Genomic DNA, 21,422 nt, shown 5'->3' with positions numbered 1-21,422 from the left:
ATCCACCTTTTAAAAAGAAATCACTACCCATTTTTTCAAACCTATTATTTAAACAAAACCATTGTTATTTTATTGGTTTTACATTAAAAATGAAAAATTATTTGGGGATTATTTAAATTTTTACTGTTTTAATCTGGCCCAATAAAACACATTGAATGATTCTCCAGTTATTTTGGTCTCCCTTTATATCAGACAATATCATTTTCCAAGTTGATATTATGCAGATCATCTGCATTTCTAGTTGGGCTAATTCCAGGATATTTGATGACCTTTATTTTTATTATAAATGTCCTTATAAATGATATTTGTTATTCTTCATTGGTACTAAATAAGAATTTGGATGAGTTTTGTGGTTTAATTTTATGTTTTGTTACTAATAATTCTTTGTAGCTCCAAAGGGAGTTTGATCCCTTCATCCTTTTTCCAGGTAAAATAAGGGCCATTTATCTCAGTACAACAGAGGGGGTTATTTCAGAGTTTCCCTGACATAGCACCATTAATGTTCAAATGCTTACCAAAGCAGCATATTTCTATTCCAAACCTTTCCCCTTTGCTATCTATGTTAACACTCATGAAAAATTCATGAAGCCAAGAGTTCAGATTTTCCCTTCTTGTTTTAGAATACACCTTTATTATAGACTTCATTCAATGACTTCTTCATTGACTTTTAGAATAACTGAAAAAAATCACCAGAAAATAAGGTACATATCAGAGATTTTAATCGATAACTTTAAACATATCTCTAATGCTTTTTGTGATCACTCTGAGGGTTACAAGCTCCGCACTTAACAAATTATGATATAGTTCTTCTCATGATCAAGTAATGGCTAAGGCAGGAAAGTGACTGTTGGGCTTGGGGGCCAAGAGAAATAATCATTACAAGTGAAAACAAAAGAGTTTAGTGCTTTCCAGTTACATTATGCTTTCAGTTAAACTAGTATCTGAAAAATTTTATCCACAAAAAATAAAAATAAAAATACAGGTACAAAGAGATTTAACGATCCTTTTCATATTAGGATGCCTTTTCTAATTCCTGTTCCAGATGAAGAACACAATAAGAAGACAGAGCATTGGACTTGGATTTGGGAAGAACTGACTTCAAATCTTGCCTTAGAAACTTGTTATCTGTGTGACCCTGGAAAAGTCTCTTAAACTCTGTCAGCCTCAGTTCCCACATCCATAAAATAGGAATAATATCACCTACCTCACAGGATTTTATGATGATCAAATGATTTAATATGTAACATATTTTGCAAACCTGAAAGTGCTAAATGTATGTCTGTTGTCATTATTTCTTTCCTTTTGAATAAGATTACAAGCAATGGTGATTACTAGAAATCCAGACACCAAGAAGAAATGATTTGAAAATATTCAAGGAGATATAGAAAATGGAACAGGGCAACTGAGTGAAGAGGTATGTCTTCTGTTAGCTTCCTTTTTAAATTAATTATTCTTTGTAAATAACTGCTGAACTCTGTTTTCTATTATGTTAGAGAATTTCAAGTGCTATCATTACCACAGAAATTTCATCATCTCCAAACTAAGTACTCTTCCAGTCTTTGAATACAACACCACAGAAAGTCACCAATTTCCTGCCCAGTAGCTTTCAGGATGGTCCTCATATTGTGAAAAATTTCTTCACACTTATTTCATAATAGCGAAATAATATACCAGTACATTTAGTGGGACTAGCAACTATTCACCTCTAAAACTGTGCCCTCTCTAAGGTCTCAGAATCAATATTCCCAGAGCTCATATGGAATTGAAAGTCTTTACACAATGACACAAACAATTGTATTCCTATGGTGTAGATGTTTTCACTGATGTTGTTTTGCCTTAACTTTAAGAAAAACAAAAAAATAGGTAATTGAGGTCAGTATGTATAAGTTACAAACATAGAGATCTTGCTTTAGAAGCTCTTTTGTTTTCTTTCATGCTTATTCATAATAACTTTTTAAAGATAGCAACTTACTATAATGTGTTTAGACATTGAGTAACTTGAGTATCAATCTTGAGTATCAATGAATGACACTTCTCTCTCTCTCTTTAAAATAAAATAAGTATTTCTACTTTTGCTTTCTTTCATTTTCCTTTGTAGAAGGAAATTGAGACCTATAGATATTACCCTAAAATGCCTTTTCCACTTCATACACAATATCCTTCCATAATGATGGCCTATCATCAAACAATACATCACATAACTACATAGAGAAATCAGCTGCTTAGCATTTTACTCACAAGCTTGGTAATAACCAAGCAGAGCTGATTCTATGCGTCACATGCACAGTACTTAAACCATTTGAAACCAGGGACCATTTTATAGCTTTTCATTCTTGAAATGCCTCATGGAGTGCTTCACATATATAACAAGTAGTGGATAAAGATTTGTGGAATGAATGAGTGAATTGAATTCAGTATGTGTCCATTAAGAATCTATTGTATCCAGAGCACTTTTTCAGCATTGGAGGAATTTAGGTAATACATAATCTGTAAATGAATGAATTAATGAATGAATGAGTAAATGAGTGAATGAAACATGTTCAGCATCATGACACTTAATGTCTTACTATAAAACCCAGGCATTCAACAGACACTTGTTGAATTAAATTAAATTACCCAAAATGATCTTAGAATGGTGTTCTGTCCTGCTTAATTTAACTTTAAGGTTGAATGTTAATGAATTAGCAAGTACTTAATAGTGGCCTACTAGATCTCAAAAAGCCTGAACAGAGTGCTAGTTTTTCTTTTTCTAAAAATCTTTCTCCCATCAGAAAAATTGTATGATGCTATTTCCAAAAACACTGTTCTTAAAATTAATCCTCAAGTTAATAGTGCTCAACTGGTCTCAGTTGACCAAAGTTCTTTCTAATGTTCTGTATTTTGCTTCTATCCAATTTAATGTTGCTGCTGACATTTCTCTCACTTTTATGGTTTTTTGCACATGCTAAATTCAGAAAGGTTAAATACACAAAAAATAACATTTACTTTCACAGTTTTAGAAAAGAGATTCAATTACTTAAGATATGCAAGTACAAACCATATTAACTTAAAATAGAACAGTTAAGGTGAATTTCTGATGAAATAACACACATGACAGGGTAGCAGAATACTACAAAATTCAGATTTAAAATACATTCCAGTGAGGAAACCACAGAATACTGTTGTCTTTTACAATTATTACCCTCATAAAATTTGCCTCTGAATTTCTTCTAGGCTCTACAATTTCATTAGTAGAAGTGCTCCTTTCACCTTCATAGATAAAAATTACAATGTCTCTTTACTTTATTAGCCAGTCTTAGAGAGTTGCTGAGACTATATAAATTTAGCACTTGGATGCCAAACTTCTGGTAATTGTTGTCTTTGCACTTAGCCAGTCTGCTCCATACCCACCTTCAATGCTTTGCCTTTTTGAAAAATGTCTTACCAGAGCTTGCCTTCCAGGAACCAATTATCATGATGAGGGATCATAGCAGGACTTTAACAGATGATATGGGAAGAAACAGAGGGAAAGAAAAAAAGACTATCTCTCATTGTAACTCATATTTGGAAATGGAAAAAAAAGGCTTTAGTGCACACGTATAATAAATAATTAACTGAATATATTTCAGGACCATTGTCAGCAGTACTCCTCAACAATGTCTAGGAATTACTTTCATACATTCCAAATTTTGAAAAATGAGGCATTATTTAGGACATAAAGTACTTTGATTCTCAGTTCTTGCCTGTTTTGAACATGAAAGAATTCACAGGATTTCAAACTTCATGTTGAATGTTTATCAATGCAAGGCAACTAAGAAAATATTTTCAGACTTAATATCAATCAATCTATTAATTACCAAGTACTTATTAAGCCTTTACTAATCAAAGATATAAACACAAAAATGAACACATGATCTTGAAGAAGTTGATGTTCAATGAGGACAAACAATGTGAAAAATATAAATAGGTAAAAACAATACTCAAAATAAATATGAAATAATTTGGTGAGGTGAAAAGCATTGGCAGCTATACGGGGAATCAGGAAAGGCCTCATGTAGTAGGTTTGCTTGAATAAAGCTTTAAAGGAAACTTAAGATCCTTAATGGTGAAAGCCAGGTGCATTTCAGATATGGAGGATGCATGTAAAAGCATGGAGTGCAGATATGGAGTACAATGTATCAATAACAGCAAGAAGACAAATTGGAAGATATCATAGAATGTATGCAAGTAAATAAATATATAACAAAATAGAATGAGAGATTGTAGCTAGGTTGTAATGGGCTTTAAATGCTAAACAGAGATGTTTATAATTGATCTCAAAAAATATTATGAAGTCATTGGAGATTGAGTAGTGCAGTGATATTGTCAGGACTCTTTTCAGGAAAAAATAAATTTAGATGCTACAGATTGAAAAGTAAGGTATATGCAAGGTTAAGGACCAGATCTGTGATGTTATTGAAACAGGGAATTCTGTGGTAAGAAAATTCTCTACCAATTTAAGAAACAGACTGGAATTGGTGGCTCCCTTGGCTCTGAGGATAGTTCTCTATCCACCATACACCATTGTTTCTGGTATGTTTCCAATGAAGGGCCAGAAAAGTGTCTAGCTAACAATACGGTTATTGTTTTCATCCATCTGTTTATTTAAGTCTAAACCTGAGATTTCATGAATGTTGGCAATTTGAGCTTGAACATTCTCTTGACCTATGGCACTGAAACATCAAATAACTTGCCCATGATCACATAGCTATTATCTGTCAGAAGCATGGCTTTAACTCAGTTCTTCTTGGCTCCAAGTCCAGTTCCCTATCCACTACAATGTTATTGCCTTTCTAAATAATAATAAAAAAAAGGTCAAACCAAAAACCAAACAAAACACCCACCAATAACACTGAAAAATTGTTCAGGGTGAGAGGAGAGATGATTCCTTAATACTTAATCTCATACTCATATTTTTACAAATATTTGGACCTGCGAAAATAGTTACATCAATTAGAAACTAAGGTTAACTTGATGTTCTTTCTTTTAGTTCCTAAAATTGAGTTTTGTTGAAAATCTTACTAGTACAAATAGATATTTCTTTCTTGATTTAGTAATAAATTACTTTTTACATTTGATTTGTTTCTTCATGAAAACTCCAATTTTATTCATTGTACTATTTTTAAAGTTTCTAAAGTGCTAATAGAATGCTGGGCATGGAGTCAGGGAGGCCTGTGTTCAAATTCAGCCTCAGACATTTACTAGCTGCATGACTCTGGACAAGTTAAACCTTTGTTTGTCTCAGTTTCCTCATCTACAAAATGAGGACAACACCAGGTTGTTGTGAGGCTCAACTAAGATAATAATTGTAAAGCACTTAGCACAATGCTTAGCACACAGTTAGTACTATATAAATCTTAGTGGTCGTTGTTGTTGTTGTTGTTGTTATGTTAATATATCAACTACATGGAAACAAACAGCCGAATTCCAATGAACGAAACTAGGGGCAGCTAGGTGGTACAGTGGATAGAACACCAGCCCTGGATTCAGGAGGACCTGAGTTAAAATCCAGCCCTAGACACATAACACTTACTAGCTGTGTGACCCTGGGCAAGTCATTTAACCCCATTACCTAGCCAAAAGAAAAAAATGAATGAAACTATCGTTAAACAAATTGTCTTAAACAGACACTTAAATCCTAATCATTCCATATTCACCAAGGATATGGGGATTTGATTTTAGTTATAATTCTTGTTTTCCTTTTATTTCTTCTCAACTTTCCCAACTCTAGGTCATTCTAAATTACTTACATAGATTATATTAGATTTCAGTTGTATAAAGTATTTTGGGTAACAATTAATATGAGTAAAAGTACTAGGTAGTTAGAAATAAACAACTTTATCCTGTAATTCTTAATATTATTTTAAGGTTTTGAAAGTGGTTTATTATTTCCAATAAAGAAGAACAGCAGGAGCCCAATAGTCTAGAGAGAAGATTTTATGACACGTCCATCTCCATCAGGCTCAAGAGACAATTGATTGAATAAAAGAATCTATTCATTTACTGCATTGAGAAAGCAACATTTTTTTAAATTGCAAAGGCTTTTCATTTTTAAGTGTGCAGGACATCTGTAATGCTTAAGATAACATCATTTACTCAGAGTAATGAATTACCTGGAGACATTTCTATGTTCACTTCCTACAGAGGATGATCATAGTGCATTCTTTGTAGGTTTTTTTTTTTATCAGTGTATTTGATTACTCACTAAAGATTCATCAACCCAGGCTAATAAAACATGTGTGTTATTTAAAAGGTAAATATATTTTGACTTGAACATTTGTGTTTTATAATACTAAGATAAGAGGTATTACATTAAGTAATAAATTATAGTATATATTCACTTTTGACACCTATTGTTTGAAACATTTCCCTAGAATAATCTGGACGAGTCAAGTAGATGTTGATTCACCCCAAGGCCATGACAAATGGCTGTGTGAAGACTGATAAGAAGATATGTGTGTGTGTGTATGTACACATGAATATACATGAATGTATATATTTGTGAGGTATATATGTACATGTGTGTGTATCAGTACTTTACATCCATAGAACCAATGAAATCAAACTACCAGTATGCTGAATTAATGTGAAACAGATGAAGGATGTAGCAGAGGTATGTGGTGTATGACTTACTTTGGCTATCTATAGATAAACTATGGAGGATTTACCATTACTACTACCACTGAAATCATGAATTCTGAAGGGATGATGAGTTCCAATCTTTATCAAGAGAAATAATACACACCCTGATGAAATATTGGATCCATTAATATATCAAAATGTGTAAAAATGATTGAAATATTATTGGATAATTCTAGTTATCACAGTAGATTAAAAAGCTTGATATTGAGTTAGAAAGATCTGATTGTAACTCAGATATTTACAAGCTATGTGACCATAGACCCATTAATTTAACTCTATCTGCTTCAATTTCTTCATCTTTAAAATGAGGGTAATAATATCACCTATTTCCCAGTGTTATTATGAGGGTAAAATGATATTTATAAAGTGTTTTGTAAACATTAAAGTGCTATGAACTTAAATGTTAGCTATTATAATTATGGAATGTTATGGTTTTCTTTTACAGTTTTATAATCTTTACTTGCCAAAGGTCCATTTCAACCTTTCTAAAATTATTCTCAACTCTAAAGATTAACATTAAAGTATTACTTATACATTTCCTTATCACATGGAAATAATCATAGTTTGTTAAAGGCTATGCCATTAAATGTCAAACTAACATGTCATTCAAAATGGAAACACTTCAAGAGTTTAGTGATAACCTGTGTTTTTGTTTTCTGAGGTTCAAACTTGCTAAGTTTGGACAGGTTTAGCCCAATTGTTCCATGCACAACAAGGAAACAAAGAAGGAAGGAAAAAAGGAAGGTAGGAAGACAAACACTAATACAGAAATAACTGAACTTAGTGTCTAGTTAGCAAGAATAAAGTAGGACACAACCATAATGAAAGTTTTCAAGAATTTACATCTATAAACCATGACAGTAATTACTTCTGCTCAGTTGAATATCTTTTTTTTAATTATTTCTTATATTATTTTTACTCAATAATTTTAATTTTACTATATGTTCTGTGTTGGTTGCTCAAATTGCTAGGGATCATTCCGCAAACAATCACTATCTAGTAGAATCTGAGAAGTGCAGGGAGAAAAATGACAGAGAGAACATCGAATCAGTGGAGGACAGATTAAAATACTAGTAAAGAGCAACCACCACTTGTTTGGTTCTCAGGACATAGGTAAGAAGTGAAGTGACATAATGATGTGAGACTATAAAAGAAGCAAAACAACTCTCTGGTAGGCTCTGGTGAAATCCTAATTACGGTTGGATAATTACTAGTACTATGCAGGACTCTAAGGGCAGGTTTTGCTCAGTCATGTATAATATTGTTTTCTACAGCCAATGACAATAATCTTACCAGTGTGTATCTCTTAAAAAACAAACAAACAAACAAATTTATTCAGGTTTCCACATTCAGTAGAATCAGCAGTCTGATGTAATCTGTAATATTGCAATATGTAACATTAGGCACTCCCAGGATGAAAATGTATGCTGGATAAATGTTTAAGTTTAATCTTTTTTTTAAAACATTTTCCCTATCATTTCCTTAAAGTCTAGATCATCAATAATTCTAGATAGACAGATAGAGCTTTGATTTGTAGGTTTGCCAGTAAATGTTCACACTGAAAATTTAATGAGTGGTTGTCTGGAGGGGGCTCTAGCACAACCATGGGTAGAATATAAATATCTAGATGGCAAAAAATGTTTGTTTTGTTTTGGTTTGTTTTGTTTCTCTTTGTAGCCTCAGTGCCTAGTATGTGCTCACAACAGGCACTTAATAAATATTTGCTGAAATATTAAGCCTTAAATGGCCATGTGTTTATGAAGGGAATTGATAACTACCCCCAGAGAAGATGCTATGTCAGATATTAAAGTGCCCACTTAATTTAGATGAGAGAAACAAATTAGAGAAATGAGAATTCTTGTAAAACATAAAAGGCCTTGCAATGTACAAAGCCTCTGATATACAAGGTTTACACACACAAATGACTTTGGAACTTCATATCTGATAAAGTACATATAGCTATGGATATGGATATGGACATACATATTTATATAAATCTGTATACATACATATATAAATATGTATTATCTATATATAATACATATTTATATAAATCTGTATACATACATATATAAATATGTATTATCTATATATATAATTTACATATAGAATATATATATATATATATATATATATATATAATTTGCACGCATAAGTCCACACACATCCATATTAATATATATCCATAATAATATAGGTGTGGTTGTAAAGCTAGAGCTAGAGGAAAGAGAGATACAGTTGCAACTATAAATACAGATAGAGTTAGAAATAGAGAAAAGAAAGATAAGATTTACGTACATTTACATAGTTTTATAAAACATGCGTACAGTCATTTATGTTAATCTGCTTATTCTGAAAATGTGAATTTGTTCCAAAGTGATTGATATGTTAGGGAAAAACTTGAGTATAACATGAATTTCACATTTCCTTATATGTGATTTTGTCAACAACAAACATCAAACTGCACTCAGCTGAAATGCCAACAAAATGGACATACAGAGAGAGAGAGAGAGAGACAGAGAAAGAAGAGAGAGAGAGAGAGAGAGAGAGAGAGACTCTTCAAACACCTACCTTACTTAGTTTATGGTCCGTGGTATCTATTGTGTGTGGTTGGATAATACCACTTTCCTATAACTCACAACCTACAACATGCTTCCCATACTCATTTTCATAAGCAAAGTCTTTTGCAAGTTGATGTGTCATATTCTGATTGAGCAGTCCCACCTCTTCCCAGAGTAGCTGCCCACAGGCTACCCTCATCCATATAAGCATCAACTTTGACAGCCTAGGATCTCATGGGAACAAGGTGACAGCCTTAGCAGCTGCGTTATGCCCATGACACTGCCTTTATTGTGGTATTTACGTATTTTTTTGTACCCATTAAAGACGTATAAAACGGTACTACCATTTTTGTTAGATTCCTATGTTATTTTTAAGCCACTGACAAAGTTTTTGAATGTTGTACCCCTAACTCCATTTTTCACATAATATCTATGGTTTTTATGGATTGCTTTTGTACAGGTTAGTGATTTTAGAAATACATAACACTTTTTTGTTTGTTTGTTTGTTTTTTGATGAGGCATTTGGGGTTAAATGACTTGCCCAGAGTCACACAGCTAGTAAGTGTTACATGTCTGAAGCCAGATTTGAACTCAGGTTCTCCTGACTCCAGGGCTGGTGCTCTATCCACTGTGCCACCTAGCTTCCCCCAGAAATACATAATACTTTATAGCAGAATTCACTATATTTGCATGTCCGCATGTATTTCACTACATTTTTTTCTTTTTGCAGTATATGTTATTTCTAATTATTCAATAAAATATTTCTAAATAGATTTTGGCATTTTATTAAATAAGAAATACAAAAATCTAGTTATGACATTTATTTTTCTTATAGAATATTCTTCATTTCTTAAGTATTTTAATATGTAATTCAAAAACCCAAATGGAATTTCTTTATCATCCACTGTAAGTGATGTATGAAATTTAATATAAAATATGCAGTATAAGGTAGTGAATTAATTCTGGGGAATTTCAGCTTGTATATTCAGCTCAGAATGAACACTCTCAAAGAAAATAGGTCTAATTTAACCTTTAATTCATTTTACCTGTAAAAAAAAAAATCAAATAATGCAGAAATCAGGGAAACATGACACAAAAGTTTATCTATTGGCAATTTCAGGCTTGACTTCCATGCCTTTCTACCTGCTGGGGGGGGGGAGGGCAGAAAGATTTGTAAACAGGTTTGTTGCAGATTCTAGGAACAACAGCATAAACAAAGAAAGGGTTTTACAGGTCAGAGGACCAAGAACCTCATTTCCTAAAATTTATTTTAATAACAAATTCTGGACACTGCTTCAGGTATAGATGTATTCAGGTTAATATCACTTTGTGGGAGTTGTCATTTGGGCAATTTTCAAAATAAGGTCTCTCAGGGTACTTGCCTCTTCCCCCTTCTATTTTTTTTTTACCTCATTCTTTTGTCCCCACCTCTGTAAATTATGTTCTCAAAGTCTTTACATTAGTGAGATATGTCACCAAAGACCTCTCTATTGGATTCATATTAGAATATTTCCCAGCAAATTAAGGTGCTACCAGTGATCTACATATATTAACCTCCACCAAGAAAAACAATACCAGGGCAAATAGAGTAAAAATATGCTAACTATTGTTGGACATTACAAAGAAATGTTTCCTAAGCAAAACATAAAAGAAATCATCTGTAGTTATATTTTAGGTGAGGTAAAATTTCCCATGAAAATATGTGTAAAAGACAAAATTTAAAGCATATTTGCAATAAGTATAGAAAAATATATTCTTATGCCTCTTAATGGATATGAATTTTAAAAATGTGTTTGCTCATTTTTTAACATAATTAAAACAGATGGTACACAAATAGCTTACAATATAGGTATTATTACATGTCAGGTATTTGAGAACATGAAGTATATGTTATTCAGTTTTGATTCACACAAGTGCCATCTGAGTGCCTTGTGTAACTGGCCATTCTAATCCGAGGACAGAAGGATAGGGTAGTTTGGAGTCAAGTTCCAAACACCAATCTCATCCAGATAACAATCCATGGACAAGCAATAGGAAGGAACATCTAGATTGGGCTAAGCTGAGTGGTTCAACAGTTCCAGTTGGTAGCCAAATTGTTAGAGAAGATTGAAATGATGAACCATGGAATTCTTAAGATACTCATGCTATATTGTAAGTAAATGGCTGATTAGTTTTCTTACTCTATGCAATTATTTAATAAGTATCACCTATCACTGACATGTTAATAAATTTCTACTAAAGAAATAATATCATTTTAGCTCTTTTAATTGGGAATTTATAAACATTTATTCTGCACTACTCACAAAACATTAACTGATGCATGTTTTTAATTAATTGGGCTGGTTGTTTTCTATTTATTTCCTGAATCACAGAGATAATATTTATCTTTTTAGGAGACATAATATTAAAACTACATACTCTGGAACCCTAACATGTGAAAAGTGAATTTCATGTGATAATTCTCAGGGGAATAAAAGAATATTTTTAGGATTTTGAGAAATGACATTAATTACACATCTGATTAATGGACTGATGTCAAACTAAAAAGAAGTCTCTGGTAATTTGCCTAGAGCCGAGAGCTAGATCTTGTCCTGTTCAATATTTTTATCAGTGAGTTGGATGAAGGCATAAATTACAGACTTATCAAATTGGCAAGTAACACAAGCTGGGAGAGAGAGTTAATTCACTGGAGTAAAGAAACAGTATCCAAAATTACCCACAAAAGATTTGAAAAATAGTATGAATCACTGGGCATAGTAGTATATACCTGTAGAACCTGCAGCCAGGGAGGCTGAGTTTGATGGATAACTAGAATTCAGGAGTACTGAGATGTAGTGAGGCTATAGCTGAGGGTGTCCTCATTCAATCTGGCACCTATGTGTCTAGGTTCTGGGAGTGGGACACAAAACAAAGGAGGTGGGGTGAGAATGGCTCAGGCTGAAAAAAAATTGCAGGATAAACCTGCCATTTTGATCAGAAAGTATTGGGTTCAGGTCTGTATGTGGCCATTTCATTTCCAGTCTGAGATATGGAGAGTAAGAAGGAAGAAAGGAAGAAGAGAGAAGCAAAGAAACAAAAAAAGTAAAGCAACAAAGAGAAATTAAGAACTTGTTATAGTAATTAAGTCTCTGAATTTACATGAATTGGGGTTTTGACAAATAGCCATATCATATAAGATGGTATCACCCACACAGAAGTCACTTGGTGCTTCTACTTCTAGTAAACACCAAATGGTGGATGATACCAGTGCTGCAGGAGGAGCAGGAGGCCCCAGGGGCTCCAAAGTTGGAGGCTGAGGTGGCTTTGGAGGCGGCTTTGGCAGTGGGGGCCAAGGTCGAGGTTGGGGCTGGGGTCGAGGCCTCGGCCGCAGGGCTGGGGGAGGAAAGGCCAAAGACAAGGAGAGGGTTCCTGTCACTAAGCTGGACCGGCTAGTCAAGGACATGAAGATCAAGTCTTTGGAAGAGATCTATCTTTTCTCCCTTCCTATCAAAGAGTCTGAGATCATAGATTTCTTCCTGGGATCTTCATTGAAAGATGAGGTTCTGAAAATCGTGCCTGTTCAGAAACAAACTAGAGCTGGACAACATACCAGATTCAAGGCTTTTGTGGCCATCGGTGATTACAATGGACATGTTGGCCTGGGTGTCAAGTGCTCCAAGGAACTGGCCACAGCTATTCATGGTTCTATCATTCTGGCCAAGCCGTCCATCGTTCCTGGGAGACATAGCTACTGGGGGAACAAGATTGGCAAGCCTCACACAGTGCCCTGCAAGGGCACTGGGTGATGTGGATTAGTTCTGGTGTGACTGATTCCCACCGCTAGAGGTACTGGCATCATCTCAGCTTCTCTGCCTAAGAAGTTCCTGAGGATGGCTGGAATTGATGACTGCTACACATCTGCAAGACGCTGTACTGCCACTCTGGGCAGCTTTGCTAAAGCTACCTTTGATGCCATCTCCAAAACATGCAGCTATCTAACCCCAGACCTGTAGAAGACTGTGTTCACTAAGTCTCCCTACCAGGAATTCACCAACCATCCTGTGAGGACTCACACTTGAGTGTCTGTCCAGAGGACCCAGGCAGCTGCTGTGGCAACCACATGGATGTTTTTTATAAACAAATAAATTGAACTATGCCTGCTAAAAAAAAAAGCCACTTGGCACCATGTTTCTGGGAGACTGGAGGACTGGTGCATAGACAGACATTCTGTGTTGTTATGCAATGTACTTGATAGTAGCCTTTTTCATTTGACTGCATATCCAAAACTGTATGCATCTTTAAATCTGCCTGACCAAAACAAAAAAGAAAAAAAAAGAGGAGGGGGAGGTGGGCTTTTCATGCATTCTATCTGAAGGTAAAGTGCAACTTCACTTCACTCCAGGTAGTAAGAGGGGGAGGGCCTAAGGGCCACCTCCTCATCTCCCCTTCCTACCATGTGTCTCACAGAAACAGGCCTGGGGTTTTGGTCTTTACCCTCATTTTTATTTTTTTCTGGTTGTAAGTACAGGGAGTGGAGTCTTCAGGGAGCGGAGTCTTCAGGGAGCTCAAGCCACAGGGAGCTGGGGGTCCTGGAATCAAGGTTAGTTGTTGTAGCTAGCCCAGGATTAAAGCCTCATATAGCAAAGGTCTGGGACACTAATCCAGAAAGTCAGATCTTGAAATTGATAGGACTAATGATCTGCAGGAAATAAGCTAAGGAATGGATCCTAATTCTACTCCTATTTCCAGAGACTGAAACAGTGATGGTGGCAGGGTAGGGAAAGGAATTAGTGTTTATGTCCCCAGTGTGTTGGAAGAAATATTAGAATATTTATTAATGTTATATCTTTGAAGGAAATATGCCTTTGTAAAAGATTATCCAATGTTAAGTAGTTAAATAGAATTGTATCACTAATCACTGAGCTCCTAAAATGGAGAACTTAATCTGTAGGGGCTCAAAGTAATTGGCAGAGGAGAGACATTCACAACTATACTCAGATTACTGGATATGGTATTGTAACAGACCTGGCCCTGACAGAATTGGGCCAGAGTCAACTGATTTTATACAAGCATCATGTTATTTTTTGAGGATTCAAAATTCATTTAAAAGAACACTTTAAAATCTAACTTTGAAAAATTAACTAATGTGATGTTGATACAAGAATAGCTAGCAACATCTATAATTACATGGACTTTCTAGTATTCATCTTTGGTTTAGACAGCTTCTGATTCTTTTTTTTTTTTTGAAACTCAAGTATAGAAATCTCCTCTCCTCCTTAATGACCATAAATAATATATAACTGACCCTTGACTATTTAATGAAGAAGACAGGTAGCTGGATGATCAACTCAAGGGCTACTTCTGATTGTAAAAATGTATATATATGCATATATAGAAAAGATATGTAGATAAACACATATATAGACATATTACTATTTGCCTATATGTATTATGTATATCATGTAATAAAATTTTAATCATTCAATAATGGTTTTTATGACTGGTTAACTGGTTAACAAAACAAAACTGGTTAACAAAAACTTTCAGATGGTGATTTTTAGAGTATCAATAAGCTTGAGCTAACATCTTTTTCTAATTCAGTGCATGTTCCCTCAGAATAAACTTAGCTAATATATTATTCCTTCATTTCTCTTAAAGATAAGCTTGTCTACATTACCTAATTTCTCATCATTGTCTCTATTGTTATTTTCTACTCTTTTCATTTGTTTGCCTTTCAGCCTGTAGGCTTTTTACCCTTTTTGTTATCAGTACCAACATTTTCAGGATTACTATCCACCATATTATCTGATTCATCATTCAGCTTGCTCCCTATTATCAGGCAAGGCATTATTAGTTTCATTGTTCTGTTTCTCCTGGCTTACATATTTAATAGGATCAGATAACTCTCCTCTTTTTTTTTTCTTTTCCTGCTCCAAATGAGACTCCACAATGCCCTTCTTTAGGAAAAATTTTGCTACTAAATAATTTTTTTCATTAGTTTTTAAACTATTAAAAAAAAACTTTAAAATATATACATACATGTATATATACGTACAGGAATTTTTATTTTGTGTCTAGATACTTGGCGCCATAAATACTGACCACCTACTAATAGAATATTAAAATTAGGATAACATTCATATTTCATCTTATTAAATGACATTTGTACAATAGGGCAAATCTCACTAGGTGTACAGACAACCCTTTATGCATAACAATCCTCAGTTAAATAAAACAAGTATTTTAGAACTGTAAAATTTTGATTAGCCCAAAATATTTTTTCTCATTTCAATTCATTTGGATATCTCTTGCTTAGCCACTCTTGTCAATAAAATATTTTTCAGCTAACATACATTAACCTTCTAGTCATTTGAAATGGGGGGCATAATATATCATAGTTCACCCACTTGGCAGTAGGAAGGAAAGTGAGACTCAACAAATCATGTCAAGTAGATTGAGAAGGCAGACTTCTATTTTTTAAATGGTACACAGCTCCTTTGATTAAAAACTGACTTGTTCAAGAAAAAAGAAGGGACATTTCCACTGACCTTCAGATCTAGGAGAGATTAGAATGTATAACACAGATTTGCCTGATTTTCAAGAGGGCAGAACTACCCTAACACTAAATCTGTGCATGTGACTTAATGACCAAAATTGTTGACTGGACTTAAAATCACAAGTCTTCTGAGTTTTGTTTTCTATCTTGATGTTTTTCTTTATAATTAATTAGGAAAGCAGAAGCTTTGGAGCTCTGCTCTTTCTCCTTCTTCCTGGAAAACAAAATAGGAGACACTTTCCTTTCACTCTGGCCTAGATTCAAGGAAATACTTCTAGAGGTTAGAGAGATGACCAATCTTTCTTATTAATACTATGTAAATGGGTGGTTATATCTCATAAGTCTTGAGAGGGGTATGGAAAGACCAACACATAACTTATATATCAAAGTAGGGTTTACTAAAGAATACAGTATAGTTGGCTAAGTTATAAAATGAATGTGCTGAAATGTGACTGCCCAGGACATTCTTTTGAAGTCTTTGAATTCATGCTTTATCAATTCCCATCACTGTTGAAGGTGGGCAACAAAGTTTTTTTCAGGACTTCTTTTGACAGATTGCTTTTCAGCAGCAGGTGCATCTTTGGCAGAGTACAGTTTGAAGCTAAGCTGCTGTGGATCATTTATCACTTATCAGCCAAGTTTTGCTTCCTGATTAGTCTTAGCGGTTTGGGAACACTCATCAGGCAGGCTACCCATGGCTGGGCCCTTTCTGAAGACATTTCCAAAATGCCAATTAGTCTTTCTGACAACTTATCTTTGGCACACATTTGAGATCCTCACCAACCTCAAATAGCAGTTCTACATGGAGGAGAGGATTTTAATGGACAGTTTCTCAGAATTAGTCTAAGGATGATATACCTTTAAAAATCTTTGTATGCCATTGATATCTCAATGCTTGAGGTCTATCCTATTCAGCTAATAATAATTATCCTGAGAACAATCTTGAAAGAAGGTGCCATTGTCTGAATTAGGAAGTTAAGACGCTCAGCATCTTGAAAAATGAAATTACAAAAAAAAAATTAGCATGAAAGAAATGAAGCAATGAAAATAATTATATTTTTGCAAGCAAAAAGAATTATAACTATCTATCCTTAATGCAAATATTTCTTCACCTTAGGAAAGAGTTTCCCAAAATTATAGTTAAACTTGCAATTTCAATGAATAAATGGATTCATTGCAAGAGCTTACCACATTACTTAGTCGTATCTATGTTGAAAGAAATTAATGAATAAGTAACATCTTGAACCATACAGTGGGTTATAATAGTTGAATCATGGAGTCACAGCAGTCATACAGGTAAAGGAGAAGACCACATAGAACATAATTTATCTCTCTCTCCTGAGAGCTAAGGAGCTCCATTTTCTTAGTTCTTTTCTAATGGGTGTTACAGGCAGCTAGATGGCACAGTGGAGAGAATGCTGGGCCTGGAGTCAGGAAGATTTATCTGTCCAAGCCCAAATTTGAGCTTCAGGCACTTAGTAGCTGTATGACCCTGGGCAAGTTACTTAACCCTGTTTGGCTCAATTTCCTCATTTGTAAAATTAGCTGGAAAGGACATGACAAACTACTCTAGTACCTTTGCCAAGAAAACTCCAAAAAGGATCAGGAAAGGCCAGATATGACTTGAAATGACTGAACAACAACAAAAATGAGTAGAACAGCAACACTGCATTTCTCTCCACTGTTCATGTCTATTGGCTCCATTTAAAGCTTTGTCTCAGATGGACATTCATTGGTAACACATTCCTGTCCTCTTTTCAGATATACCTTCATGTCTCATATTTTTAGGGCTTCTGGTAAGAATCACCAGATTCATTGTTAGCTAGTGCCTCAGAATATGTCAAGAGATTTGGTCTTAAAGAGATATGGAGTTAAGAAATCTTGTTAATATGCTGTTCTTCTCCAAGTAATTTGAGGAAGTTAAAATCTGACCCACTGACACTCACACAGAAGACTTCATTCTGCTGGAGTTGCTCAGACAAATGTTTTTAAACTAAAGTAAAAAGCAATGGTCAAATCAAGGGTAGGCATTATTCCCTAGTTAAAATAGTGGAATGTCTGATATTCACAAGATAATGACTATAGCATGTCAGGTCTAATTATTTCAGTCATCATAAAGTTGATATAAAACACAGTGACTTGAAACTAATCATTATTGCAATTGCCTACTCTCACTCCTATTCATCACAAAACTGTTGATTTGTTGATTGATTTTTGTATTCACATTTAACCATGGACTTATTCCCTACCAAAACATTTGTTCCCAATTGCAGTGGGAATTTGAGTTGGTTCCTAGGATTACTCTGGCCTATCTTTTGTCCTATTTTTGGACTTCTGCCCAACTGGTGTTTTGCAGAACTGGTGTTTTGAATTATAAAATGATTGGGCTAAAAATAAGAAAGGGATCAAGTCCCTCTCTTCCTGCCCTCCTAACCCCCAGCTTGAACTTTCTCTAGATTATTAACTCCAGTTCCTGATTTCAGAAGGGGAGTGCATTTTTATTCTAGTAATATATGGTTTTTAAACATTAAATATTAAATTGATTTTAATAGGATTTTAAAGTTTATAAGTGACTATATTAAACAAGCAAAACTTTGAACATACTAGACTAGGACAAATTTAGCCCTAGTCCACAGTGTCAACGATGGACACAGACTAGGATGCTATGAGTAAAAAGACTCTGAACATTTTCTTTGTTCTGCCATTGCCTCAGCATGATCTTCGGGAAAATCATTTCATTTCTCTGGGTCTCAATTTCCTCACATATGTAACAATGACTGCTTTGGCTCACATTGCTTGAAAGCCAGTGTGTTATTTTTCACCTTTCCCCTAGGATTCTCCAGTTCCCTTAAGGGAATTTGGAGAGTGTCCAGTCTTCCTGCCACGTGCTTCAAATTCTGTTGATGGTGTTCCCCTATTTGTAAAAGCCCCTTGTACCTCAGTTTCATGTAGTCACTTTATAGTCAGATTAGCTTTTAAAAAGGGATACTTATTCAAAGGTATAGCAACAATAAACATAAGCATTCCATTCCCCCCTCCTGATCCCCAACACTGGGTGGCTTAATTTCCCCCTCTACCATCTCAATATCTGGGGAGATAAAGGGGTATTATTTTCATTTGTTTGTTTGTTTTTTTTGGTTTAGGCAGTGGGGTTAAGTGACTTGCCCAGGGTCACACAGCTAGTGAGTGTTATGTGTCTGAGGTCGAATTTGAACTCAGGTCCTCCTGAATCCAGGGCCGGTACTCTATGCACTGTGCCACCTAGCTGCCCCTAAATGGGTATTATTTTCACAACTTAGCTCAATTTCTATATGAGTCCCAAGGAATTACAGTTCCAAAATCCTCTTTGGGTTCAAGTCCCAAGCACCCTGGCTTCTCAGATAAATTTCCACAACTGGCCTGAAATCCTGCCTCCATAGCTTGAATCCAGTTTGGTGGGGATTCCATCAGCTTCATCTAGGACTGAAAAGACAAAAAAAAAAAAAGACCAGAATAAATCCCACATCCTTTTCTTGAGGCCAAAGAACCTAAAAGAGGGGGAAGATAGTCTTCTCACCCCAAAAAGAATTTGGGTCCCATTTCTCTATGACTCCAGAAAACCCTTAAACTTTCTTTGAAAAGAAGTCTCAAATGGTTGTCTGAGGCTATAATCCACTCAAAAGGCCTTTTGTTATCTCTTATTCTCATTCCTATCAACTGGCCTTATCACCTAGGCCCTATCTCTCTTTGAAACCCTGATGAAGCTTGGTGTATTTCCCAACTTTGATCTTATCCAGACCCCATTCAACTTCCTCTTTCCCTATCTTCCAGTTCTTTGTTACCCTCATAGAGCCTAGCCCTCCATTGTCTGTTCCTGGATGACCCCATTCAACCTCCCAGACACTCCCATTGGGATTCTCCCTAAACTTCTCCAGTCACCCCAAATTACTTGGCTGTATATAAGATCCATCCTGGCCCCCATTTAAACAATGAGATTTCCTCATACCCACTCATCCTTAGTAGTGTCACTAATGTTCAGATTCCTTAAGAGTCTGGCTTATATGGTTCATCTCTAATAAAATCCTGACTTTGAAAGAAGACTTGAGTCAAATTCATTTGGGCAGGATGTGCATGTCATGATTTTGGGGTCTCAGCACTCCTAACATCTACATCTCAATACTCTCTATCACTTGGTTCAGTTCATGATGCCCATGTTGTGGGTGAATAGGAGCTTTATGCCCTTTGGATGCAGTTGGACATAGTGAGAAAGACTGTTCCAGGTGGGTAGTCTTAAAGACATAATCTCTTCTGGCTACACAAACTATAAAAAGAGGCAATTCCCATCCAAGTAGTAGTGGAATGCAAAATGTCTTCCCTGGGAATCTAGTCCCTAGTTTCTCCTGAGAGGATACTTTCATGTTAGGTGATTTGGGCATATGCAAAGTAAAGCCCCAAGACATATATTGTCAACCTTCTCAGAGTTTGTTCTAAGAAAAGACAAACCAAATTAGGTTGTGTCCATGTTTTTTAATTTCTCTCAAGCTGGCAACACACATGCATTGCATGGAAGTTGCACCCCAGAACTAGGCCCCCCTAAGGGAGCCAGTCCAGAATGGACTCAATTTGGGGGTTGAGGTGCCCAGTTTATATACCTTTTCGACAGGCGCATGATATCACCCCATTATCGTTTACCTCCCAACAGAGGAAATACTTTCTGTATCTTTGATTAAATCAGTGCAGGCTTGGGTTAGGGTATGACCAGGACAAGAAGACTCAACTCAATCTTACTATAAGTAACGTCCTTCTGAAGAAGTAACTGAACTTTGGAAGAAGCAGGTGGGAATCTCTGAGTCTCCAAGATAACGATTACTATTAAAAACTATTTTTCACAATATAAAATGAAGGTTTGGGACTACTGGGTAGACCTATCAAGTTCTTTTTTTTTCTTTTTTTGTTTCCTTATATATTGAAAGCAAAGCTTAATTATATTAATTTACATCTAGGGTATAGTTACAATTAATTGTTATGATTTGATATGACTCATTCTCTGGCTATTGTGTCCAACTGATATGTTTTTTGCAGGTCTTATGTTTTGCTCTAATTCTGCAGCTTATAATGAGAGAAAAACAACGTGGCACTTATTTATTTGTTATTTATTCATGTTTGTCTCAGAGACTTTAAAATGTGTACTATAACTGCCTCAAGAAATTAAGTCAATATTCAAGAAATGTTAAAGTAGTTTAACAGCTACTGGGAGAAAGAGCAAAAAATAAAATAAAATAAAATAAAATAACATTGGAGTAATCATGCGTAATAAGAGATACTACAGATATTTTAGAAAATGAAAAAAAAAAGTACTCCCTTCCTCTCCAATTCAAAATATTACCAGGAGCAGCTAGGTGGCACAGTGGATAGAGCACTAGCCCTGAAGTCAGGGGGACCTGAGGTCAAATCCGGCCTCAGACCAAACACTTGACACTTACTATCTGTGTGACCCTGGGCAAGTCACTCAACCTCAATTGCCTAAAAGATAAAATAAAACAAAATATTCCCAAACCCAATTTCTATCTTCTTCTTACTTAGAAATGTTTTGGCATGATTAGAAAGATTAAATAAGACAAAATGAAAAAAGAGGCAACAACATTGAAATATAGGGTATACCTGTAAAAAGAAATAATCCAAATTTA

The 21,422-nt window shown here is 35.0% G+C and overlaps 1 pseudogene; it reads left to right on the top strand.

Moving 5' to 3' along the window:
- The first annotated feature begins 12,451 nt into the window (after positions 1-12,451).
- Positions 12,452-13,345, top strand: LOC110223552 (small ribosomal subunit protein uS5 pseudogene; annotated as a pseudogene).
- Positions 13,346-21,422: the final 8,077 nt, after the last annotated feature.

This window comes from Phascolarctos cinereus, unplaced genomic scaffold, assembly GCF_003287225.1.
Source record: "Phascolarctos cinereus isolate Bilbo 61053 unplaced genomic scaffold, phaCin_HiC Scaffold_7;HRSCAF=346, whole genome shotgun sequence".
In the NCBI taxonomy this organism is placed as follows: domain Eukaryota; kingdom Metazoa; phylum Chordata; class Mammalia; order Diprotodontia; family Phascolarctidae; genus Phascolarctos; species Phascolarctos cinereus.
The sequence above is the reverse complement of the archived record's forward strand: the minus strand, read 5'-3'. Positions and strand labels throughout refer to the sequence as shown.